Consider the following 12063-nt stretch of genomic DNA (forward strand, 5'->3'; position numbering starts at 1 on the left):
CGAGTGAATGCTGTAGCGCAACAATAGCCCATGAGGCGCAGATGCAGCATTAGATCGTAATCCTGTTGACTGTTTCGTAGGGAGTCTCAACTCTTAGCTCCCTGTGCATGCCGCAGTTCTACGCACCATGTGGAAGTGCCCTTGAACGCAACGCGGACTCTCTCGGGCTCGAATGGCTCCACTCCATACGAGTGAGCCGCCCGTAACTTCGGCGCGCTTCACAGCCTGCAACTTCCCCCTATGTGGCGCCCGCCAGCATTCCACTCGCCCCACGCGCGGTCCACGATGAACCACGTGTCCCGAGCGCTACTGCGCAGACTCCGGGCTCGCTCCTGCCCCTCCCTCTTCCCCCCCTCCCCTCCCGCCCAAACGAGTCTGGCAGGAGCTTTCGGATCAAAATGGCGGCCGCAATAGCGGCCGGAGCGGACCGAGGAGGGGGCGGCAGGAGTCGCTGAGTCGGGCCGGCGCTGGATGCCCAGCCGGGAGTAATGGAGTCTCCGGGCGGAGGCTGAAAAGAAACTCGGTGAGTGATTATGGGGAGAAAGTGGCGGGCGAAAGTACCACACTCCCGGGAGTGTGTGTGTTTGTGTCGGGGCTACCTAGCCCCATGCAGGCTATCCCATCCCCGACCTGTAGGCGCTGTGGGGCAGCTGCAGCCCTCTGTCTTCTTGCCCGGGGCGCCCGAGACTCCGAGTAGCCCGACTTCCTGCCCCGGCGTCCCCCTCCTGGTAGTGTTTGTGTTGTAGGGAGTTCCTGCCTCGCAACCCAAACAAGGTGCTTTGGGGGGGGGGGGGCGTTGAGGCTGCAACCGGGGGGCTCCCAGTCTCCAGACTCTTCGGGCACTGCGCAGCTTTCCTCCTCCCCGGATGGCCGCTTCCCTCGGCTGCTCCACTTCTTCGCCCAGGTGTTGCACTCTTGGCAGGCTTGGATTCTCCTGTTCCTTCCAAGCCCCTCTTTCCCTGCTGCCTGGACTCTCTTATTCACCGAAGTTCACATTCGCCTCGGCAAATTGGCTTTGTTGTGCTTTCTTTGCCATGCTGCGGGGAGCAAAGACTTGCTGTTTCATATACCTGTTCTCTCTTTCTCTGTTCTCTCTGTGTGATCTCTCTCCTCTCCCCACTCCGGCTTTCTGTCGTCTTCTATTTAGCTACTTGGGACTTGCTGGGTTAGGCTTCGGGGTCTCTCTCTCCCTCTCTCTCATGCTACATGTAATAGGGGAGAATTCACATACAACCACCCCCCTCCCCCCCCCCCCCCCCAAAAATCGTATGATGTGGTGTGAGGAATACTTACCGCATACCTTGCTCTGGTTGAGCAAAGATATCTTTGTTGGGCAGATGGGCAGAGGACTGGGATAAAAGATGTACATGGCTCCTGTGTTGAGTGAATCCCCCCTTCCACCATACGTGCTTTTATTTAGCAACCTTAGATAAATCAGTACTTTTCAGTCAGCATTTGTAAGTTGTAGACTTGAATTTATACTGATCTGCTTCTCAGAGTTGCAGGGTTGGGTGATGCTTGGTAAAGTTTGTGGCATGCACAGTGCAGCTCTGTATTTACCTTGGGGTGAATTTGTCCCTGAAACGGGTAATTGTGCCTTTCCCTAGTGAATCCACATGATCGCTCTCTGTGCATGATAACGTGAATAGGTTAAGTTCTGTAGTTATAATAGCCACTTTTTGCAGCCCTTCTGAAGAAAGGCCCTGCAGTTTCCTTTGCTGATAGTACTGAGTTTTAAGACTGATCCATTCAAACAAATCTTTGGAGAGTTTAGTTTGGGAGGCTGTGAAAGTTGTGAATGATTTTTTTTTTTTTGCATGGGTATTGAATGCATGAGTAGGTTATTGTATAGTATTTTAAGTAATGTGTTTGTTTTGTGGTTATTAGCTATTTGGGGCTCTAGTTAAAAGTTGAGATAAACTTAACTATATGGAGAGAAGTCCCTCAGTTGAGTGGTTAGAATGAAATTTGAGCCCAGTGAAAACCAGTGAAGTTTTATTAATGGTATGAGCTTTTGGGTGCGCACACACTTCCTCAGCTGAGTGGCTAGGTTCATTTATGATGTAATAATCTGGTGGTTCTCAAACTTTTGAAGTAGGACATATTTCAAAACCTACTGTACTGCTTGGAATGTGTTTGCAAAGTAACAACACTAATTTCTCCCTCCCCTGCATTAGACATCACTTTACACAACTTTTATATTCCGTTTGTCATGTTTAACACATCTGAATATATAATATTGCTGAGTAGCATGTTGTATTTCGTGGCCGTTTTGCACATTATGCAGAAGCAAACCCAAATCATTATCAAGCCTTTCATTCACCCTATTCCTTCTCTTCCATCATAGCTCAATGGGGAGGGCCTGTGGCTCACTGGTGGAGCATTTGCTTTGCATGCAGAAGATCCCAGGTTCAGTTCCCAGTTAAGGGGATTGGATAACCCTGGGGTCCCTTCCAACTCTATAATTCTAAGAGGAGCAGGATTGGTTGATACAAAAAAGACCTGTACCAGGGTGGTTACTGTCAATTGCAGTAGACAGTACTGACCCTAATAGTCTGATATAAAATAAAGCAGCTTTGTGTGGTTGGAGTGTTGAACTAGGATTTGGTAGGTCCCGGATAAAAATGTCTGCTTTGTCTTGCAAGCTTGCTGGGTGACCTTGGTCCAACTGTACACTCTCAACCTAATCTACCTCACAGGGTTGTGAGGAGAAAAATAGAGAGAATATGTACTGTAGCTTTAGCATTAGTGTATCATTATTGTAGGTGCTGCCTTGTATCCACTTTGGGGAGAAAGGCAGGTTATAAATGGGTAAATAAAAATGAGTTGTTTATCTACCAATTTCAACCCACTTTTGGGTCCCAACCCACAGTTTGAGAACTGCTACTATAATAATAAGTTGTGGTCAGAAATCTATGTGAAAAAATAAATATTATTATTGCCTGTCATCAGGACAGCAGTCATGCCTTTTTGCATATTTGTGAACTGGAAAGATTCTTTGTCCATTCTCTTTGGAAATTTGTCTTATTTGGTTCCTGAGAGACTTTCACTATACAGGCCCTGGTATCTTCCTCATGCTTCCACTGGTGAACATATGTGGATATGCAGTGATAGTGTTTCAGTTTACTTAGGGTTTCTGCGTTCGGTTAACTGACAACACATTCCATGCAAAAAAGTTATGTCTCCAAGAACTCCATGGATACTTTTCTGTTCACAACTACGTTTAAGTCTGTATATCGTCATATTTATTTTAAAAGGGAGCATTCTTGTTCTGTGATGTTCCTTGACCAAAGTTCTAAAGTGACTGATCCTTTCGCACACATTTTCTCATCCATGTCTGAAGCAGAGATTCTGAAGCACCTTGAGATTCTCAAGCATGAAAGGCAATGTAGGCTATTATTACTTTAGTATCCAGAAGAGCTGGGCAGACTGTAGATATAAACACTTTCAGAATGGAATGAGGGTGACACAGTTCATTTCTTTTATACTGGGTATTTTGGCGCAACCTCATTTTTTTTTCTTATATGGAAGACAGCACAGTAAGCAGGAGTATAACCTTTTTCATTGCCGCCCATTTCAAATAGTTATTGGATTTTTGTTCAGTATAGAAAGGTGAGTACAGGAAGTTCTTTCTCCATACTTTATTTTTTGGTGAAAATCTCTCCCCCCACCTCTTACAGTGTAGCATTATTGTAGGTAACTTTTCTTGTATTTTGTGGAATTTGAGAGTCTGAAAGGAATTTAGATATTTTAGAGCAAGACCAACCTTTTTGAGCCTATGGGCACGTTTGGAATTCTGTCACAGTGTGATTGGCACAGCCACACAATGGCTGCCATAAATGGCTGCTGCAGGAGGTAGCGCCAGCTACAAAATGGTTGCCCCAGTTTACTTTCAGTAATACAGTAAAGATCCGCATGTTGTGGTGGCAAACTGCTGCCAAAGCAACACTTTTAAAAATCTACACAAGCAGTCAGATCTCCAGTGGCGAATCAGAAGTCCTGCTGGGCAAAAACCCCACCTGGTCCCACCCACTCTCTAAAAATTCTTGGCAGGTTCCAGAAAAGGTGTTGGCAGGTGCTTCGGTACACTGAAATATTTAACTTAATGGTGTGTGTCTTTTGATATATCTTTAATATATGTGTGTGTGTGGATTCTCTTGTCATTTGTCACATTTTGGGGCAGTTGTCTCATTTACATAATTTTTTCATTAAGTAACTTTTCCCCTTTGAAGCTGTTTATGAGACTAGAACACAACTGCATCCTAGCTAAGTATCCAGCTCAATGTTTATGATGGCAAAATTGTGTTTTGAAGAGGATTGGCAAAACAGGGGCATGGTTTGGCTTGATCCTGACAGCATGTAACAGACCCCACATATTGATTCAATTCCAGTGTTATGGTTTGACTGTCAGGAGTACCCTTTTGGACACACATGCTCCTTCCTTTCCCTTTTCATTAATTTCGTCTTTCTTGTCTCTGACAATAACTTGCTCATTGGGACATGAGGGTGAATGACAGCTAGTGCCTTGGCTCCAAACCACGATAATACAGCTATGGTTTTGAGAAATTGGATCTGCTGATTAGCACTAACAATATTTGTCTGTTTGGCTGTCATGGTAAATGACAGTTAGCAAAAAACATGATGTGGAGGAGGGAATCCTCATGAGGGAGGAGAGGAGGAAGAGTGACCATGTGACTCTGCAGGGATTCTCTGATCCCTAATCCGTAATCTAGTGTTAATCTGTACTGAGCCATTTGAGTAGAAGGGTAGTTTTTGCAGAATAGAATTATCTTTTGTATGTGTGTACATGTACATCCCTTGGATGATGATTGTCTCTGTTATGACAACACAAAGAAATAAAACTGTTCTGTTTTCCCTGTCACTGTTTCAATTTACCATGCATGAATCATGTTACGTGATATGGTCTGGGATGGGCGACTTGTTCAGCATGAAGGATTGCATCAGTAAATTGTGCTATTACTTATTAATCCTTTTGTCCCTGCAATTATGAGAGTTAGAAATGCACATGTAGCACCTTTTGTGCCTCTCAGGATTATAATATCACCTATGTGTGGTCTGGAGGCCACACCAAATTGCTCGGCACTGACCTACCTGGGTGTACAATAACTTAGCATGCAAATCAAATACTTGCAATGAATAGTGCTGCTGCTGATTTAAGAAAAGCTGAATTGAATATTTTGGGCGTAAGGAAGTGAGCAAAGCATCTTTCAAACTTGAATAGAAGTTACCCAGGACATTACTGTATACTGTAGAAGATGCTTCCTGTACAGACAATGTGCAATATTCATATAAACAAATGCTTATATGTAATGTAGTTTGCTGTTCTCCCTTGAGCATTTTTCAGAGTGCCAAATGTTGTTTTTTTTAATTCTTCTTTCTCATGGGCTTTGCATAGGTTTCCCTGACAGCACAAATAGCAGTTCCCTGGGATTATTTCAGGGCAGGAGAACAGGAAGTACTTTTTGACCATGGTAGTTTGAAAGCTTGTCTTGGTTGACAGGGTTGCAGTAGGTGTGGGGGGGGGGGGCAAAAAGACTCTTTAACACATTAGAGCCTTAGTGCATTTGAGTATACCTAGATGACAAGCCTTAGCAAACACATGTAGTATTCTTTTTTTGATTTTCTAGTGTGCACACAAAACCTGATGAGTTTCTGTGGCTAATAAGGGATTTGGAGTCTCCATTATCCAAACTTGCTGCACTGATATACCTTTATCTCCCAGATCAGCATTTTGACTTATTCGATGCCTCTTCCCTGTTCTCCATTTCGTGCCATTGGGATAAACTGGCTTTTTGTCGGTTGTTGGGTTATTTCAATGTGTATGTTTAAACTATCTTGCTCAGCTATAAATATGATTCTGTGGTAATCAGGAATGTTATTTTGGTGGTGGTTGACTTTTAAAGTTGATAGTCACACATGAAATACTGGATGTGCTTTTACAAACCATCCTAGAATACGTGCACAGACATGCTGCGGTACTGCTTTGTCAGCTTTGGAGAGTGTGTAGAAAACTTACTTTGAAGTTGGGTATCGGACGCTTAGGCTACAAGCCTAATTGCTTTGTTTTCACATTGTACATCTGCATCCTGGATCCATCTACCCCACTCCCTCCCACCTTCTGACCTGGATATAGGGACCAATGGATCTTGCTTCTTGTTCCCACCTGATGAAGTGAGCTTTAACTCATGAAAGCTTATACCCTGGGAAATTTTGTTGGTCTCTTAAGATGCTGCCAGACTTGAATTTTGTGAGGCATGGCATGGGGAAGCCCCATCAACATTCACCGGACTAAGCTGAGCAAATACACAAGGTTGGCACTGTTTCGTGAGACTGCAAATCTTGGTTTGTGGAGTTAATCCAGTGGCTACAATACAAGAATGAAGTAACGAAACACAAAAAAACCCCTGGACTTCTGTTCTTGTAATTAGTTTAGTAGCAGTTTTTCCACTAGGAGCACACAATCCATCATTTCACCCAATTTGTTACATATTTTCTTCTGAAAGAAATGGTTGTGTGTTATGTGTGCATACACACGAATTCCCTTTTTAGTATTTTCTTGCAGTGGTGATGCCAGGCCATACCATATGCCAGGCCATACCTTTCAGTCTTGGAGCTCCCATCCAAGTTCTGCTTCTCCATTGCTTTACCTGCTTTGTCTTGAAGTCTCATCACCAAGCTCAATGCATCCAAGTCAAAAGTCCTCATCTTTCCAACCCCACACCTTCTTCATCACATTCAGACTGAAAGCATCATCACTTTGGCTGAAAGGAGAAATAAAAAACTGTTGCTCAGTCATGCTGCATCTGTCTGTGGAGCACTGAGGGGAAAGTCTACCCCTTCCTCTCAATTACTGTAGTAGGATTAAAGTTCATACTTCAGTGCTTTCCCATCTTGATGACTGTAGTGAGTGACCTCTTCTAGTCCTCCTTTTATTCCATTTCAGCCTCCTTGTCTTTATCCAGAACTCTACTGCCAAAATGAGTCACCTGCTAATGGTTCATTCCATGCACTGCCAATGCACAGATCCCTACATTGGCTCCCTATCACTTCTGTATTCAATATAATCTCATTATTTCCTTCAAAGCATCCTTGCTACACCTGTTCCTATGAGGAACAGTTGTAGGAGCTGGGTGTGGTTAGCCTGGAGAGGAGACAACTGAGAGGTGATACGATCACCATCTTCAAGTATTTGAAGGGCTGCCATATAGAGGATGGTGCAGAGTTGTTTTCTGTTGGACAAGAACCAATGGGTTGAAATCAAACCAAAAGAGTTTCTGGCTAAACATTAGGAGGAACATCCTGACAGCAGTTCCTTAGTAGAACAGGCTTCCTCGGGAGGTGGTGGGCTTTCCTGGTTTTCAGACAGAGCCTAGATGGGCATATGACAGCAATGCTGGTTCTGTAAACTTAGGCAGATATGAGAGGGAGGGCAAGAAGGGTTGTATCAAGGCTAAGCAGGGGTAAGTGAGGTGGTGGTGGAGGTATTTGTGAATTTCTTGCATTGTGCAGGGGCAGGGCTTTTTTTGCAGAAGGAAGTCCTTTGCATATTAGGCCACAAGCCCCTGATGTAGCCAATCCTCCTGGAGCTTACAATAAGCCCTGGAGTTTACAGTAGGCCCTGTAAGCTCTTGGAGGATTGGCTACATCAGGGGTGTGTGGTCCAATATGCAAAGGAGTTCCTGCTACAAAAACAGCACTGTGGGGGTCGGACTAGATGACCCTGGAAGTACCTTCCAACTCTACAGTTCTGTGATTCACCATTCCTACCATATTTCATTGACCAGTCTTTCAGCTGTACCTCCCCATAGCTGACTATTCTTATTTACTGCCCACTGCATCTGGAACTGCCTCTCAGATCCCCTATTTATAAATCACCACCTTCTCTCAAATCTTCCTTCAAAATCTCTCTCCTCTGAGTTTTTTTAAACACCTGCTTTCATTTGGCCTAGCAGGTCCTTCCTGTAGCTCCCTCAGTACAAGCTGCCTTATTCAGACCAAGCTGAAATGGGTGTCTTCTCAGTGTTTCAAATGGAGAGGTTTGATTGAAGACTATATGCTGTTTTGTTGGTGTATTTGTTTTTGTAGATTCTAAAGCTGCTGATTATACTAATTTCATTTTATCTATTATATTTTTTTATCTGTTACAATTTTATCTTATCAGTTTAGGGAGCGCTGAGTTGCTTACATGTTTCCCCCTCTATTTTATCTTTACAGTAACCCTGCAAGGCAGGTCAGGCTGAAAGAGGGTGGTCCGAGGTCACCTGATGGATTTCATAGCTGAGTGGGGGTTAAGAACATAAGAGAAGCCATGTTGGATCAGGCCAATGGCCCATCCAGTCCAACACTCTGTGTCACACAGTGGCCCAAAATTTTTTATATATATATATACACACACTGTGGCTAATAGCCACTGATGGACCTCTGCTCCATATTTTTATCTAAACCCCTCTTGAAGGTGGCCATGCTTGTGGCCACCACCACCTCCTGTGGGGTTTGATCCTGCGTCTCCTAAGTCCTACCCCAGCACCTACTGTGTACTGGCATTCCCTAGCTTGACCTTTATGGATGGGTGGGGGGATATGCATGGTTAAAAATAAATAAATCCAGCCTCAGCTGAAAGTGTGCCTTTGTTTGGATATGATTGTTTATTCTATTGACCGTTGAAACTTAATTTGTAAGCTTGTGATGCTTTTGTTTGGAAACATGTGATGCTTTTGTTGGTTTGTTTGTCCCTATAAAGTCCAGAGTACATTGAGGGCAATTTAAAAATGTCAAAAAACAACCTCTGAGAAGGCTGTTGGTCGATGTCTTTCATATCTGGATCAAAAAATCTTCACAATAAGGCCAGAGGCAGAAAAGAGAGAAGTTTCCACAATCCTGGATTAATATCAGGCTTGCAGGAAATCACCGAAGTTAAAAAGAGAGAAATTGGAGAAGCGCTGTCTGTGCAGACTTTACAATCAAATAAAAAAAAAATGCAGAATAAGATCTTGCAACAGAGTTTTGTGAGACCTCAGCAGCAACCTGGCTGCAGATGGCTTGAAATGGAAAGCACACTGTGGGAACTTTCTGCTCTAAGCTAGAACACAGACCCTGATCTGCCGGCTAACAGTGGCTCAAAGAGAGGAAGGCTTGGAGTTGAAAGCGTATGCAGGGATAATTGGAGAAGTAGCCTTTTTACTGCTACAAGCCCAGCTCCCTCATTATCTGTCCAGCTTTGGGGGAGGCTTGGAGCAGAAAGTACATCATACAAGCTTTCTGCCCCAAACCTTTTCAGTGATCTCACTGACCAGCAAGGTTCTTCCTTCATGAGTTCTCACAGGTTTACTGCTTGTGTTTTCCTATTTTGGAAAGGTAAATTCATTGCTACATGGGAATGTAGAACTGTAAATGGTTGTTCTTTGGATGTTTCTCCATACTTTGGCTGTAGTTTCTCCATATGAGCTGTGTTGTTGTTTTTTGTGCAAAAATGTTTTTTTTCCCCATGATCAATGTAGCGAAAGCCTTTTGACACTGAACATTCTGACCAGTTGGAGAGAATAAGAGGTTTGAGTTTGGCAGTGCCAGAAGTTCTACATTTTGAATCAGACCTTCCAGTTAGTGAACTGAATTTGGCAAACGATGATTGTGAACAGTGAGATTGTTTGTGAATTAATTTCACTGATAAACAGCTCTGGTTTCAAACCCCGCCATGGAAGGTAATGGTTTGTGTTTTAAATATGATATAAAAATGACCATGCAACTGGAGTTCTTGAATGGGTTTGCACGTTTTGATACAGTACAAGTTTTGTTATCTCCCAATTATGGGGAGGTGGAGTTGCCAGTAGCTTATATGTGTTGGCTACTCAAGTTTACTACTGCGTTGGGCCCTACCCAGAGGAATCTGCAGTGATCAAACCCTACTCCCTTGGGAATTCCATGACAAGCTCCCTACTCCTGGCTTCACCTCCTGAGCCACACAACTATCCACCATAACAGGCTGACAAGCAGGACCCTAAAGTTAAAGACATGCTGAAGGGGAAGGATGCGCCCAAGGGTAAAATAATCTGACATCCCTAGCTGTCAGAAACCCAACAGTGGCCAGAGGCATCAACCTGTCTGTCTGAAGAGAGAGGAGTGGGACTCACATGTGTCTGAGGACAGAGGGGTACAGTGGCTGAGGTGAGGAGAGGCTTACCTTCTGGGTAATGCCATTTTATTGAGTGTTCTGGGTAATCAGTTGCTGGGCAGCAAAGCTTTCACTGTATAGTGAATATGAATTCTGAATGATGTATGACTTGAACCTGAACTAAGCGTAGCTGAATTTGAGCCTCTTTTAAAAATATTTAACTGGGCTTTCTCTGATTCATAGCTCACATTCACAACTGGCATGCCCTACAGCTCAACGGATGTATTCTTATGAGCAGTGTCTGTTCATCACTGTTGATGATTATTAACTTAGTTTGTGTTTGTCTTCCACATGATTGCCAGGTGTTCAGGAAATCAAAATAATGGTGTAAATTCTTGCTTCTCCTGTGTCTTCTAATCTGTTCCTTTTAGCTGTTTCAAGTATGTTGGTTAGTATTTTAATACAGATGTCTAAAGACTGAAAGTTAGCACGCTGTGATGTTGAATCACTACTGGGTTTTTATCCCCCAATGAGATTTTTCAAGCTTGAAACATGTGAGTACAGTCTGCCTAGGGAGCACTTCGTACTGAAGGAGTTGTGTCGATCTTGCAACATTCAACTGTAGATGCTGCTCTGTGATCTAACATAGCTCCCTTCTTTATTGGTTTTGTAGAAACAAATCTGTTGGACTTTGATAGCAAGCTCAGTGTTGACCAGGAGGGGTGCTATTAAGTATTCCTTATCAAAATCAACTGCTGTGTTTCTGAAGACATATTAAATTTGTTTAATCGCTATGACTGTACAGCTTGAGCTGTCTTGAGCATGTTATGGTGTTAGCTTCTCTTCTTAGTGTGTGGAAGACACACTTTGGTATATTATGTGGATTTGATTGAAAGGAATTGGAAAGCATCTCCTCTAATCTAAGATTCCTGAAAATCAGCCATGTGTGCTGTAGGTAAGTTTTCCAAACACCGGTTCTGCTATTTGTATTTTGTACAATTAGGAAGGTAAAATTAAGCGTTAAAAAAGAAGCGTTCTGTTTTTGCCATAGGATTTTTGGGGGGAGTTTTTAAATAGAGGTTGAAAAATTCTTCCTAATCTATCCTTGAAGCCATCTTTAACTTTGGAGAACAGAGATGGATTCTGGTAAGTGATGTAGCTCCTCTCAACTCCTGCCTGCAAGTGATGCATTAATGTTCACCACCGTAGGATTGTTCTGTAGAAAATAGGGGGAGGAGCCATAGCTTGCTGACAGAAACTGGTCTCTCCAGCAGAAGCCAGTTCCCCATGCTGCATAATATGATTGTAATTTCATCCTGTTGCTTATGATCTCTTCGCTGATTTTTATCTCTTGTCCTGTGATCACCTGTACTGCACCATCAGCAGTTGCCCCTGGCAGCTGCCATAAAGCAAAATATCTGCATGAAAGTATTTTATGGACTCTAAAATACTTGAGAAAGTTTCACAATCAGAATTCTGGTCGGTAAAATGAGTACCCAGCTTGCTGGGGGTGAAATGTAGATGACTGGGGCAGGCAATGGCAAACCACCCTGTAAAAAGTCTGCCATGAAAACGTCATGATGCAACGTCACCCCAGAGTCAGAAATGACTGGTGCTTGCACAGGGGACTACCTTTTTAATACTGCTTGTCTCTCTTCTTTAATATACTGTTTAGCTCTTCAGAATCTGACCTTTTCAGGTCTGAATGTTACTTTCTTTACTCAAAGTAATCTGCAAAGTTCTCATGACTGTAACTGTGTAGAACTGGCTTAACTCCATTAGCCATTCATTTCTGGCTTTCAGAAAACTGCAGTATTTGAGTGTTGGTTTTAAGAATACTATATTAAAAACATGCAGTTGGTTTTCACATTTTAAAGGCTATGTGGATGGACGGAATTACGGTAAATGTTTGTCAAAATAGTTTATCAGCTATC

General features: G+C 43.2%; 1 protein-coding gene across 2 annotated transcripts in view; it reads left to right on the forward strand.

Moving 5' to 3' along the window:
* The first annotated feature begins 362 nt into the window (after positions 1 to 362).
* Positions 363 to 12063, forward strand: part of BTBD7 (BTB domain containing 7) — a 97305-nt gene continuing 85604 nt past the window's right edge. For both annotated transcript variants that reach the window (XM_060263277.1, XM_060263279.1), the window contains exon 1: positions 363 to 523. The gene's annotated coding sequence lies outside the window, so the exon portion shown is untranslated. The remainder of the gene's footprint in view (positions 524 to 12063) is intronic.

Source organism: Heteronotia binoei, chromosome 21 (genome assembly GCF_032191835.1).
Source record: "Heteronotia binoei isolate CCM8104 ecotype False Entrance Well chromosome 21, APGP_CSIRO_Hbin_v1, whole genome shotgun sequence".
NCBI lineage: Eukaryota > Metazoa > Chordata > Lepidosauria > Squamata > Gekkonidae > Heteronotia > Heteronotia binoei.